The following is a 16,290-nucleotide window of genomic DNA, read 5'->3' on the forward strand; positions in this document are numbered from 1 at the left end:
ACAATGAATCTATATCACCGTCAAACAAAATAAAATGGTTTGACTGATTATTAGGGACTATTGGTTGATTAATGTTTCGGAAAATATTTGTCAATAATCCATCATTCCAGGATTTTGTTATTGGATCTACATAACCGTATAACTCTAATTTAGTAAATGCTTTTGGATTAAGCGTTATAAGTTTTGTTGATGTTTTTAAATGATTTAAAGTTTCACATAGCACATTAATTATAACAGATTTGCCTCCACTCGTTGGTCCCATAATTGCAATTGAATTCCTATTTTTTAGCATTTCCATAATTTCAATAATTTTTTCTATTTGATTATCAATTTTTACAAATTTTTCACGCTTCAAAGCCATTTCTACAGCTTTAATCAAATCAGCATTTGTTTTTTTTATGTATTTGACATCTGGGAATAAGTCAGATAAAAATGACAAAAATAAAGCGATATCTTTATCAATTAATTTAGGCAAATTCAAATCTCTGAAAAAAATATACAACCTAAATTAATTTTTTACCCAAATAAATGTTTTCTAAATTAATATAATACTCATTAAGCTTGTGTTTTTAAATTTAAAAGTAAGTAAAATCTATTTAAAACTGTACTCCTATACAGTAATGTACTAATTTTGCATATACATTACGCCGTTTCATTAGTATAGGTTCGAGTAATTACATTAGTATCCAGTCAGTTATTTTTTATGAAAAAAAATGTATATTAATAGATATTAATTTTATAAATAAGCCATGAATCTATTATATCCTTTTTAAATCTATGGTATGTTAATTAAATTATAATATGTTTTTCTTTTTTAAACTTAATAAATATTTATTTTTTAATAAAACTATTCAAAACTATGGTAATAATATAACCTACAATCCTACAATAATAATTATTAATTAATAATAATTGGTATTTATCATTTTTATTTTACTATGCCAACCGTAATATTTTCATTATTATTAAGTTTTCTTCAAGTTCTGGTTGTTCGATTAGTAAGTGTCTTGCAGTCTTGATGACTAGTTTTAACGACCTTAAATCAAATGTGTAATTTAATGGATTTGAAAGTTCATCTTTGCACAACTTATATAGTAACGATATTTTCTTTGATAAAATCTAATAAAATAAAAATAATAATAATCCTACTATTTTTTTTTTTTTTTAATTTTAAATTCAAGAATAAATAGTTTCTAAGATCTTACTTTAGCTTCTAAAAATCCTTCAGAATATAAAATAGTGAAGCATATCTGTTCAAAATCTGGAAGAAGACAAATCACTGGTCTAAAATGACTTTTAATTATTTCATCAATCTCTTTTTTTTGCTCATTAACTTCTTCAATATTTAAAGTAATAAATATACCAACTTTTGGACTTATACTTATATTATATTCCTGAAACTAAATAAAATCATTAATTATTATCAATAAATCATAATATAAATAAAACTTTAAAACTAAATCACATTTTCGTTTTTGTTCCCAATTAGTGACCATTTTATAGAAAATAGTAAATTTGATATAACAGACAATGTTTTTTGAGAAATTCTGCTGAACTTGGTAAATAATCCCCAAATTTTACTTTGGCAAATTCCATTTATAAACTGACTAAATGACTGATGGTCTAACCCATCACTACAATTAATAACTTTACATATATTGCCAAAAATTGTTGCCATAGCCATAATAGTATCAGTTTTACCAGTTCCGCTAAGACCTATATAAACATTATACTAAATTAAAAACATAATTTTTTAAGAATTAGAAAACTTTTAAAACTTTAATAATAATTTATGAAATATACTCGTATACTAAATGATACTTTAGAAAGTGATTATAATAATTATTATAATTATATTAATAATAAAATCTATATTACAAATGTTTGTGTATAACATGCACGTTTAACAAAACTATAAACAAATAATTAAAATAACATTATTTATGTAAAATGTAAATTAGCTAACAAGTGCTTATGACTTCATTATATTAGTTAATACAAACAAATAAATTATTATTGCAAATATTTTTTTTAGTAGTTATTCTTTATAATTTAAACTTTAAAGCTTGTAAATTATAATTATCACTACAACTATGGTTATGAAGCAAAATATTTCTAACATTATTTTCTTACCATGAGTTGCACCACCTAAGCACATCATTAATGCTTGAGTGAATGTCAAAAATATGCGATTGGTTAATGGGGTTATAACAATGTTTTTAGTAGATCCTATAAATTCATATTCATAGTCAAAAAATCCTAAAAATATTTAAACCATTATTAGATTTGAGAATATGGACAGATGACAAACTCCAACAACTGGGTATGGGGCACTCAAATAGTTAGTATTTAACACAATATATCTCATATTTAAATGTATTTTTCAAATTTTATATAAAAATCATATTTTATAGTTGTACAATCCTTTAATATTAAATATTTAAGTATCATTAATATACTAAGATTTTACCAGAGCACTGAGATACGAATAAATTATCCTTGCTTTTTATCCAGTATGTTTTAATTACGCTGTCCCATTCAAAAGATTTTGCAAAGATCACACTAAAAGTTATATTAAAATTATATGTATAAACAACTAATTAGAAAGTTCATAAATTAATTACTTGTTTATAACAAATGATTCAATAACGTCTCTATGATGGACATCTGAAATTATTATAGAGCTATATTTATTTCTTCTATTTCCCAACATTTCTTTTCTAATTTGTAAAACTATATCACTGATATTTTTATTCAATTGATTCAAATATTGTTTCATGCTTAAACGGTTACCCTAAAAACAATGTATATATAAACATTGATATTTTTATTGAATTAACAATTATAATCTATGATAACATTGCATTAGAATTCTGTATTATTTAAAAACTAGTTGGCTATAAATCATAAAGATTGTGCTATTTAAATTAATATAAATATGGCTTACTAATTTAATTTCATCAAAAACATTTTCTACTTCGACTGTCCACCATACATTATCTGCAGTTAAACAAACTGATAGTGGAAAATTATTTATCCAATCAAATCTATTACTTGAACATGAAATAAATCCTAAATCCAATATAGCTTTTTTAATCATAAAACGATTTGATTTTCGCATTTGATCAATAACTTTATGCATCCATCTATCAACAGTACTTTTAATTATCACAGAATTTTTAAATACTAATACTTCATCATTAATTGTTTTCATTGCTTTAACTGTATAACTTTCATCTTTTACTTCATATACAAGACTTTTAATATTATCAAATATCTAAAATAAAAAATAAAATTACATTTATTAATCATTTTAGTTTATTAAAATTTAAATTGGTACATATTTTCAATTTTTAAACCTGAATAATATACTCCTGAATAACAACTGGATTAGAATTACCATAAATGAACAATAAATCATTATCTGATATAAAATAAAATCTAGGAAAATAGTTTCTTTTCTCGGTAATATAACTATTTAACTCTTTTTGACTAGTGTCTAAATGAAATTCTAACCACAATAATTGATTAATAATGTTTGGTGTTAAACACTGTTCAAGAATCTTTGAATGTCTATTTGCATTGGCCATTACCTATAAACATAATAATTCAATATGTATTGAAAATAATTTATAATAAATACTAAGCATATTGTTTACTAATAAATAATAAGTTATAATATATGCAAATTGTTTTATTGCAATTTATTGCAAATCTTTAAGACTTAGAATTTACTAATACCTATACAAATATACCTAATTAGGTAATATATAAAATAACATTAACTTGTAAACTAATGTCTGGGAACCAATTGTATCACTATTCTGAAGAAAAAAAACAAGCTCTTATATTAAAACAATAAAGTTTTTTTTGTGTGTTCAAAGTAGTAGTTTAAATAAAATATTTTTATGTTTTATAATTGGTTGATTTAAGTTTGATTCTCTTTAAATTGTATTACATTATGATGAGATTTTTTTGATATTTATAAGAACAACAAACAAGGTATCCTGTAGAAATAGTTAAGATTTTTTGAGTTGGAAAAATATATGTTATCAATAAATATTGTGTTATTTAAATATAAGAAAAAAAATTATTTTTATCAGTAATAATACATTGCAGTATTTTTGATATGAATAATTTACTGAAAAAGCTATTTTATCAAATCTGTTACTTACACTCACTGCTTGGTTCTTGTCTTTTAGATATAATATGAATTAATTTGTTTTCTATGTTAACATACTCATAAAAAAAATACTTTAATTTATCTATGAAATTTTTTTTTTCGATGATATAAAGTTGGAAAATTTTATGATGTTGTAGAAAATAATAATACATCACATAATTTAGGAGTAACTCAATCTGCTATTGAGTTTTTCATTAAGGTTATGGAAAACTATTCATTACAAATTACCAAGTATAAATCAAGTAACTAAAACTTTTAAAGGTTTTAGAAAAATCTCTTCTCCAACTGTTGCTCCTTACATAATTTATTAAATATACTAAAAAACTAATTAAATTATTAAAATCTTAGTTCAGATAAGATACTTGTATTGTTTTGACACAATAATTTATAAACAATACAATTTAAAAATCAATGTTTTAATTCCTTCCTAAAATTTAATCATATTTATAAAAAAAAGTAGGATTATTAATTATTTATTCAATAATAATAACATACCTCTTGGTAGAAATTATTCAATTCATTGAATTTCTCAGCTTTTTCAGATAAAATATTTAAAATATCTTTTCCGGCATATATTTCTGAGAGATAAATCCATTTTTGTTGTACGTACCACCATTTATTTAGAACTTCATTTACAGTCGATAAATTTTTTTGCCATATTTCAACTTTTTCTAAAAATGGTTCAACTGAACTAAAAAAAAATGAATAATAATTTAAAAATAACTTTTAAATATAAAATATTTAAGAGTATTTAATTTATTTTAAATTACTATGAATTCATCATTTTATGCATTGTAATTTGATCATCTTCCAGTATTTGCAACACATGATGGACTTCACATAGTTTGTATTCAATATGCAAAGTTGCACTCGAAAATTTCTCTATGTTCAAACTCATTGTATTCCACCGCTATAAAATATTAATTTAATTTTGTTTTATAAAATATTTATACTTGATAACACTTAAATGTATTGTATTTTATTCTTACCTCATTTATTTCTTTCAATTTTTGTTCAATCCTATTTTCATCAATAGCTTTACATAGTATTTTTTTAATAATATGTTTATGTTTTACAATTCTCATTTTCAAAACAATACCAAAAGTTAAAATTTCTTCATCAAAATTAAAATATATACCTATATAAATAAAAGTAAAATTATTAATTATTAATGATCAATAATTATAAAATATAAAATATATTCTAATTTATATTTAATTTTCCATTATTAATTAATTTTATTGACTTTTTTAGATTCTGAGTAGAGAAATACCTAAATGTATTTACTTTATATTGATGTTTTTTTTTATATCTGTCATCACTTTTTGGGGTTGTAAAATTCTAATTCTCAAATTCTATAAATGATTATAAAAAAATTAATCACTGGGTAAAAACTAAAGCTAAGTTATTGGCCAAAATTAAATTCTTTCCGTAAATTATGAAAACAGTAATTAAATTTAAAAACTATTTACCAATAGTATCCAACATTTCTTTCCAATGTCTAGATTTCAGTGCCTCATTTTTTAACTGAAGTAAAATTGGTACACTTTGTCTTAATTCCTTTAAATAGTTTACTAAAATTTTTGCTGGGTATGTATCTTGTGCTAAAACAGGCAGTGTCTTAAATTTTAACATAAGGGCACCAAATATTTCACGAACAAATTCTATTTCAATCTCAAACCATGGTATTTTTGACCACTTTTCAATATCTGACTTTTGTGCTTCATACAATGAGTACACTAGCTTCATATATTGAAACTCAGAATAATATCTATCAAATCGGTCTGTATTTAATAATTTTAAACTAAATAGTTCTTCTTCCTTGACTAATTTTTCTTTTTTTTCCATAAAATAAGTAAAATTGTAATCATATTCCTAAAATATTACATAGTTGTATTAAAATCATCAAAAACTAAATTATTAAAATAGTAAATATTTTACAAACGTTCATTAAGATGAGTCCTAAATCTAAGTTATCCTTAATTTTCTTTAAGCCACACTGATCATATTTTTCTAAAAATGTGTCTACACTAACTGAAAACGTTTCAATATGTATTTTAATAGTATGGGACCAAATAACTTTGGCTTTTTCTAAAAATATTTTTTTTTCTGAAGCAATATGTTGTAACATTGTCCATTCGTCCTGTATATATGAAATATATGTCAAATCTGCACATGGCATAATAACTCCCATTTCTTCTAAAATATAAATACGATGTTTCAAGTTTTGAAAAAATATCTCAACATTCACTTGTTCTGTTCTAATCTCTTCTATTATATAAAGATTGTTGTAAAAATCTTCGCTATTATTTAAATTATCGTTTTTCAGTATTTTAAAAGTCTGTAATTATTTTTACAAAAAATATTAACTTAAATATATAATTTATATATATATATTGCATATATACAAATAAGTATTAATAATAAACGCTATATTATTATAAAATTTAAAACATAACCTGTATTTAAAGATCTAGATAAATTTTATTTTGTTTTATACATAATATTTTATTATAAGTAAACAATAAAATACATTTATGCAATGATGAAGATAAGCCTGGTAACATTTAATATCATAGTTCATAAAATTAAAATAAAAATATTAACCAGTACTCACGTTTAAAGAAAGTTCCTCAACATATTTACATAAATATTTAGACATACTTACTCAATTATTCAAAAAAATATGAATCTAACTAATGTCATTTAATAATTCAACGTTTCATTATTTTATTTTATTTTAATTCACTTTTTTTTTTTAAACACTTAGATAAAATTATTTTAAAAGGTAAATTCAAAAATTCCAAAATTCATTATTTTAAGTGAATTTATTAATAATTACTAATTGTTTTTAAGTTTCAACTGATTATTTAGTACTTACATCAAATTTATCTCCTTGCCGATGCATCATTTCCCTTGTAGATTTTATTAATTGGTTAGCAAAATATAATATCAATTCCTGGGTATATAATTTCATTTGATTTATGATTGGACTGAGATCTAACCTAATTTGGATAAAATTTTAGTTAAAAAACTTTAAAATTAAAAACTGTTATTAAAATAGTCATTTTAAAACCAAATAATATAAAGATAAAATAAAACAAAATTAGTGGTACGGTAAAAAAATAATTAAGAACCAATAAAAAAAATAGGGAATTAAATTAAATTAATTTTGATTAAACTTAGCAATTTATTATAGTGAGAAATTAAATATAGTAAAATTATTCATATATACATTATTAACATATATGTCTTATATCAAGTGTTCAGTAAGTTTGCAAACTTCTAATTACTGTATGCATATTTTAATATCTACATAGAGCAATAGCTAGTAACAGATAACATTGTTGTACATTTATAATGCAAAACTTTAATAACCTCATTATTATTATTGTTCATCAGTCCCAATTACTCCAATAACCATTTTCAAACTTATTCAACACTCTGTATATTAAACATTCATAAAAAGTTAAAATTGTTATTATTATAAACTAGAGTTTAATAATTGCTTTAATTAAATAGGTAGTTACTAATAAAATATTTTAAACAATAAACACAATCAAGTAATATATAATTAATACACTTTAAACATACTTGACACATTGTATTTTTTTGTATGATGACATTGTTGAAAAATATAATAGAAGTCGTTTTAAGTCATTAAAAATGTTTTCATAATCTTGAATAGATGGATCTGTTGTTAAAAATCCTTTATTTTTTATTTTTGATCCTTTCCATAAAAATTTAAATCGTTTCCATCTAAATAAATTATAAACATATTATTTCTATATATATATATATTTCTTTGATAATATAGAACTATCTTTAAACATATTTAAACTAAATATATAATTTAAAAACATGTGTATCTAAATAAACTATTACAATAAAACTTTATTTAAATAGTCGTCTTTCATATTTTCATAAACAATTTAAATTACTATTTATTAATTTGTAATATATTTCACATACTTTTTTAAATATTTATTTACGTCAACCATTAGACAGTGAGAAGTTTTACGAAGAGTTTCTATTTTTTCTAGAACAACATCATTACTTATTATTTGATCATACAATGTATTTTCGTAATTTTTGTTCCTCCATTTATCTTCTGCTGACAAGCAATATGTACAAGATTCTGTTTGCCAAACAGGCAAAAATCTTAACCATGTCAAACACTTAGTTACATTTCTTAATATGTTATTATAAGTGACAAACAAATTAGGAACTATAGTTATTTCATTGTCGGCTACACTTACTGTCAATTTTATAAGTGAATTATCACTTAATAAAGCATTATTATAATAATCCAAATTTTTTAAATACATCCTTAAACAATACAATTGTCATAGAATAATTATAAATTCACTCTTATTAAAATTAAATAAACTTACTTAAAAATAGAGTTTAGCATCATATTTTTATAATTTGAATATAACCCAAACATAGGTTTACATGTACCACTTTTTGAACTGAATAAATATAGTTCTAAGCATATTAAATATTTTGAAATAGCTTGGTAATTAGTAATGACGTGACAAAATTCTTTAAGCCCAAAACGCTCATAAATTATAGGTAACATTTTGTACTTCTAATATAAAATGTATGAAGACAATAAATTCATTAATAAATATGTAGCTAATAAACTTTACATGCTAATAAATAAAATAATTACAATTAATGTTGAATCATTATCGATTAAAATATTTAATGGAAATAAATTCAGATTTTCAAATGATTTTATCAATGTTGATATATGAGATTCAATCTAAGGAAATAAATACATTAAAATATGTTAACACTTAATTGACATATGTACCATTGTAATTTATTTACTGACTATTTTGATGTTTATCAACTGATTTTTTGTTTTATTGATTAAAATCATCCCATGATTTGTAAATGTTTCTATACTTATTGAAAGCCAGTTATAACGATAAAGGCCTGTATAAAAATAATCTTCAATATCTTTCAATTTGTGTTTTAATATTGTAATCTAATAAAGAGAACATTTTTAAATAAGTATATTAGAACTATTCATGATAAATATAACTAATTTGTTAAATTAACTTAGAGTCATACACATAATATCTAAATAGACTTCTATAAAATGATTTCCAGGTTTACCAAATAAAAATAAATTAAACCAAAATCAATTTTATTAAAAAAGACGTCAAAAATAAAATCCCTCTTTAAATGTATCTTTTAAATTAAAAGTAAAACTTACTTCTAAATTATTCATTGAAGAAATAAATGAATTATATATATCAACCATGTTTTTCACTTTCATTATGTCATCCAGTAAACTATTTTTCTTAGCTAATATCATTTTTATTTCTCCAGGTAAAACAATTCCTAAGTTTTCCATCATTTCTGCTTCTTCAATTAACTCATAAACTTGATTCTATGTTTAGTAAATAAGCAATTAAAAAATTATTTGAAATAATTTAGTTAGCTAAGAATATATTTTTTACATTAAAATTAGTTTTAAACATCAGTTCACTATCAGATAGTATTTGATTTGATTTTCTAGAACACTTTAACCAATCTTTTACATCTTCAATCTTAGGTAAATAACTTTCAGAATGACATTGATCTAAATTAAAATTAAAAAAAAATATTAAACATTTTAAACAATACACATATATTACATACTAAATATATTAATTATTATTTGAAAATGAGTGGTTTTGTTTGTTTTTTGTTTTGTTTCTTTTATACACATAGTTTTGGTTTTTTATTTGGTTTTATTAATATAATATTAGATACATTTTATGATCATTTAAAATTAGTAATATTTTAATGTTAATAACTTTATATCATAAAAAATAATAGGTACTTAATTTAATAAATCTACCTTTATTAGTTTTTGTTCTAATACAAACAAGTATGTTACTATCCATTTGGCATACAGCCAATGATCTTGCTTTATTTGTCCAGTCAATTAGTTTTAACCGTTCATAGCATTTCATTTGATCAACAATACTTTCATACATTTCTACAACCTACAATAATTTAACACAACATTATCAACACTTATACTTTATAAATTTAAAATTCATAATTTTACCTTAAATTTTAAAGGCATATTAAATTCATTAACTGATTGAAAAACAGTTATTGGCTCTTTAATCTTATCGAATAACATTCGTACCCAAAATATAGATCCAGAAATTGGAGGATGGTGTCGAGACACTGGAGGATTATTTTGGTGAGTCTAAATAAATTAATATTATTAAATGTAATGAATTAAATTATATAAATAAAACCATGTATGTAATTTTTACCAAAAAATATGTTTCAATTGTTGTTAACTCATTTTCATACTGTCTTAAAATTGATTCATACTTAGTTTTAAGTTGTTCTTTAAAAACAGGTCTTGAAGTAAACTTCTGAAGCCTCTCCAAAATTAAATACGCCTCTTTACATGACCTTAATTTAAAAACAATAATTATAAAAGTTGTTATTTTATTAAAACATTAATTATGTAGATCAAAAACTAGACTCTGTCTTTAAATTTTAATTCAAGTTATAATTTTTAACATAATAATATAATATGAATACCAAAATAAGTCATCAAATGATTTAGGTACCTACCTTAAATTATTAAAACACCAGTCAATAAAAATTTTGCATTCTTCTTCAACTCTTAATACTTCTAAATTAAATTCTTTTAAAAATAAATTCCAATTTTCTACATTATCTTCACAAAACAAATCAAAATCAATAGCATCAAACACTTTGTAAAGCGACTTGACCCTACTTATCATAACATCTAAACCAATCATATCTTTAATGACTGATCTTAAATCCGAACCCAAAATGTTCAAAAATTGATTAATTGTCTAATAAAAAAAAAAAAACACACAACAATACACTTTAATACATTTTAGTAATCATTATATTTATTCAAAGAATTGATTTGTAAAAAATTTAATCAACACCAAACTATAGAAAAAATCTATTTTTGATTCTTTTAAAATTTCACTATTAATTTAAATATTACAATTACACTAAAAGTCTAAAAAATTATTAAATACGTTATTATGAAAAATGTATAGAAATTACATTTTTGTTTTGAATTCTGACCTATGTTAATATTTATCATTATGCTTAGATAAAATTAAATATAAGCTCAACTATATATCTAATCACCATTAATTCTGCTTATTATAAAAATAAAATTAAAGTCTTTAAAAATTATTAATTATAAATATACACATACTTCATGTATACAAGCTACACAAGCAAAACACTTACTACTACTATTTCATGAATATCTTTTGCTATACGTTTAATATACTCTATTTTATTAAACAATACACATTTATCAAATTCCCATCGTTGGAATTTAGATTTTTCAATAGATCTTCTAGTTTCTAAATATTCTGATGACCAAACATCTAACATTTTTGTGGCATTAAAAGACATTTCCGATATTTCTTCTATATTTTTATTTCTAAAGAACATTTTATGTGATATAATGACGTGTTAGTTAGTATTTTATTATTTTAGACTAAAATATAATATAATATTAAATAGGTAATTAGATATATTTCATTATCTAAAATAATAAAAGGTAAATTCCAAAAATAAAATAAATAAATAAGTAGATATAGCTTAATATTTTTCAAACATTTTCATTTAAAATTTATTTTAGTAAAATTAATAAATACTTACTTGAAAATCGATTTTAAGTCGCCTAAATTTTTTCCGACATTTTCACATAAGCCATTTGAAATTTGCAAAAGCAATCTTAACATATTTACATCTTTACCAAAATATGGTGATAAAACCCATACAGATCTTAAATCATCAAACCAAATAGGTATAATTTTAATTATAGTATTAAAATCTGCTGATATGAAATCCTAAAAATTATTAAAATTTGATTAAGAGAGTAGACATTTTTTAACACATTCAAAAATTAATTTTTTTATCATAATAAATTGTAAACATACAAAATGTATCTATCAAGATACAATGTATAAAAAAATATAATTTATATTGCTATAATATACTACAAAACAGATTATATTATAGATAAGTATAAATTAATATAAATACCTTATAGTGTTCCATGATAAGTGAAACATATTTTAAATTATCTTTTGCTATGCCACATGAATGAATAAATTGTAATTTAATAATTTTAAATTCATCCCAAATGTTTTTAATTGCTTGTGTACAGTTTGACGTTTTTTCTACTACATTAAGAAATAATTTTGTATCTTCAGATTCTAGTTCATCTATAATCGATCTAACTGATGCTTCGCTGTTTTTCCAAAAATTAAACTCCGAGTAGATAGTCTCTCGCTCTTGAAACTATTTTAAGTAGGTAATCACAAATTTGATTGATTATTAATATTTTTAAATAATTTAACTTTGTGATTTTTAAAAATCAATTATTAAACAATTAACCAACTATATAAATTTTAAGTAGCTCAAAATTGAAAAAATTGTGTACTGTATTAAAGTACTTATTAAATTTACAATTACAATAATTACCTCAAAAATACTAGAACAGAGATTTTTCATTTTAGAATTCCAATTTTCTAGTATATTAACACATTGAAGAATCATAGCAGGAGTTTTTTCAAGAGCTTCAGCTATTTCTTCTACATTATCTTTAGTAAGACCACTTAAATATTCAGTGGCTTTCAATGATTGCCTTTTTAACATGTAATCTATTGTCCTAACATACAATTTAATCTATAAAAAGTCGTGATCTTTAATGATTAACATAAAATATTTATTTCATAAATAGAATTTATTTTTGTTTTACTTTGATTACAATTTACGTAATTTATATTACTTTTTCATACATTTTTTTTTCTAATGCTAAAAAGTAGATAAGAAATACTAGAAAATACTAAAATTTATATATTATTACTAAATTTTAGCAAATTAATATTAATATGTAATATATACATCACTTTTTTATAAATTCAAATAATACCTTAAATAATAATAGATACTGAAATGAAATCAGAAATATTAGATACTAGACAAAACATATTACCACTTTAATTTATCTGATAAACATTGCAATTCTATTAAAAAATGCTGTTTCAATGGTTCGGATGATGTCAGTTTATTTATGTCATACAATGGTAATGACTCAAGAATAAAAAGTTCACTTAGTGATATAATTTTTTCTAAGTCAACATAATCATGTCTCTTTTCATAATCATCTGGACGTTCTTCACTAACTAAATAAGCATAAAAATTATTATGATTAGGAACAATTGAGTAATAATCGATAATAATAAATCGTTTTATGAATTAAATGCGACATACGAATTTCATAATCATGTTGAGCTTTAATTTCACGAGTTATTCGTACAAATGTTGATGGTATACTTGCTGATGCCAATGTTTTAATAATATTTTTTTCAGTACGAGTAGTAACACAGTCGTGTAAAAACGGATCAATTAAAAGTTTTTTTACAGATGGTATCCAAATGTTTTCCAATTCTTTTTCCATAGTTTTAATTAAACACCCAGCTTTATTACCAATTAAAAATTGACTAGGCATATAAAAATCAGCCTCTTCTTCTAAATCATAAACTGGAATAATTGAATTTGTATTCTTAACAAAATACAAATATCTGAGATCGGCATTAAGATTTCCAACCATACAACCAAAATGAACATGAAGTTCTGGTAAAGTAATTATTTTTTCTTGAATCACCTAAATGAAACAATATATAGGTAATTACTAATTATTAATACTTATATACAAACTAGGTGATTAATTTATCGAATAACGCTCATTATTTCACTCTATTAACATTTTTGATAAAAATTATATATTTTTATAGTTATAATTTTTCAAATTTCTTACTTTTTTGAATGATAACATAGGTACATTTTTAATTTAATACTTTGAAGCTGAATATTTTAATCCAGTATTTTGATACATCAAATTTAAAATTCGGATGAATAATTTTTGAGTTACAATTATTTAAAGTTGAGGAAAACGGAGTAGTAGATCAACATTTTACGAAGTATTTCTGTACTTCCTTTCACCAAAACTTTGACTTATTATTAGCAATAAATAACAAAAATTAAACGCATAGAAATTAAAAATCGGATAAATAGCTTATGAGTTATAACTTACAAGAGTATATTCAAAGTTTAGGTTAACCGTACGGGGATACCCCACAAAATGTTGATTTACTATTCAGTTTATCTAAAAACTAAAAACACTTGTAACTTATAAACTAATTTTAATTTTTACATATCGAAATACTGTATAAAAATATTCTGCTTCAGGGTATGAAATTAAAAATATATGTTGTCATTCAAAAAAAGTAAAAAAACTTAAATTATAACGATAAAAATATAAAAAAATGTTATTTTATTTTGATAAGAAATTTGTAAAAATATATTTTCAAAAACTATAATATATTTTGAAATAATGAGTGTTGTTCAATAAAAACATTATCTTATTTATTAAACATAAAATAAAAACACAATCGTCACTAGTCTAGAATATAACTGTGTTTGAAGAATAAAAATTTTTGTTTTTAACAAATTAATCAGTTTCAGGAATTTTTATTGATAAACTATGTGTAAGAAAAATTATTTAAATATTTTAAATTATACAATAAACAATAAGTTAAAATGTAGGTATACTAAATAAAATAAATATGGTTTCCGTGTTTATTAAAATGTAAATACTGTTGCGAATTGCGGTAAATACCTAGGTATGTATATTTTTAGATACCTATACTTACTTTTACTCTTTTAAATAGTTTTTCGGAATATTTTTTTACTCCATCTTCGTCGGCCATTTGTATAGCTAAAAATTAAGCATAAAATGTATCAATCAAGTTAATAATTTTATCATTTAAAAACTAGTAGATACCTAATGTTTTAATATAAATACCTATTTTTATTTTTAACTGAAAGTTATGTTTTAAAGATTAACTTTAATCTAAAATTTGTACAATCTTAAACATGAAATAATAAATACTTACCTACATAATTAAACATTTTAAAGATTTTATTTAAAACTCAAATTGTCTAGGGAATAATTGGATAGGCGTTATTGTACGTATAAATAGGTACTTAGAGAATTCTGAGACTATATACTATTTGTCTACTACTAGATAAATTATTTATGTAATATCAAATTGAACAATAAACAACATACTTAATCATTTTACAATTCTAATTTACATGATAAAAACTCAATTAATAATGTTTACAAAAACGCATGTATACCATGATCATATAGTTTAGTACACTTTTTTATATAGAATTTTTTATGGGTGATATAATTTGAAGAAAAATAAAAGTACCAGTATCTGGGCTGGAATAACCATCTCTAGATTTTCCGTCATCTGATTCATTGTCAGTGTCTGTGGCTGGCGAGTCACCGCTGGTTAATGTGTCTTCTCTGTGAATGTATTTTTTCTTTTTCTTCTTATCTTGATGGTGTTTTTTTTTTTTTTTTTTACTATCAGACTCTCTCAGTGATTGAATTTCAAGCTCAGACACTATAAAATATTAATAAAAATAAAACAATCTAACAGTTTTCAATAGAAATAACTTATTGATATTTTTCATCAATTATAATGCTAACAATACAACACGAAAATTAATTATTGATGTAGGTAATATTAAAAAAAAAAAAGTTAAAATACAAGAAAATGAAGAAACACTAATTTGATAATTTAAGTATTTAACTTATGAACCTTATACCAAATTTAAATATCAGATTGTACTCTAAATTATTATTCTTTACCTACTTATTGTATAAAAACTTTTCGAAATTTTGTTTATGCTGAATAAATTCTTACTATAACTTTTTTTCTAAATATACTAAATTTGTATGAATTACAGTTTATAATCTATTATTATTATTTAAACAAAACCAATAGTGATAATTCAAATTAAATACTTACGTTCTTCTTCAACTTCAATTTCTTCTTTAATAACCTTTTTTACCGTAGTTGTGTAGATGTAAAATATATTTGTGTTTGTATTTCTGTTGACAGTCGAAGATTCAAGGTACTGGATGAACTGCTGTCTTAACAATCCTTCATCTTTATTTAAAGTATCTCCAAATAGTTTAACTGCCTCTTTTTCAGTTCCAA

The sequence above is a fragment of the Melanaphis sacchari genome, unplaced genomic scaffold (assembly GCF_002803265.2).
Source record: "Melanaphis sacchari strain LSU unplaced genomic scaffold, SCAv2.0 Contig221_pilon_pilon, whole genome shotgun sequence".
NCBI classification, from domain to species: domain Eukaryota; kingdom Metazoa; phylum Arthropoda; class Insecta; order Hemiptera; family Aphididae; genus Melanaphis; species Melanaphis sacchari.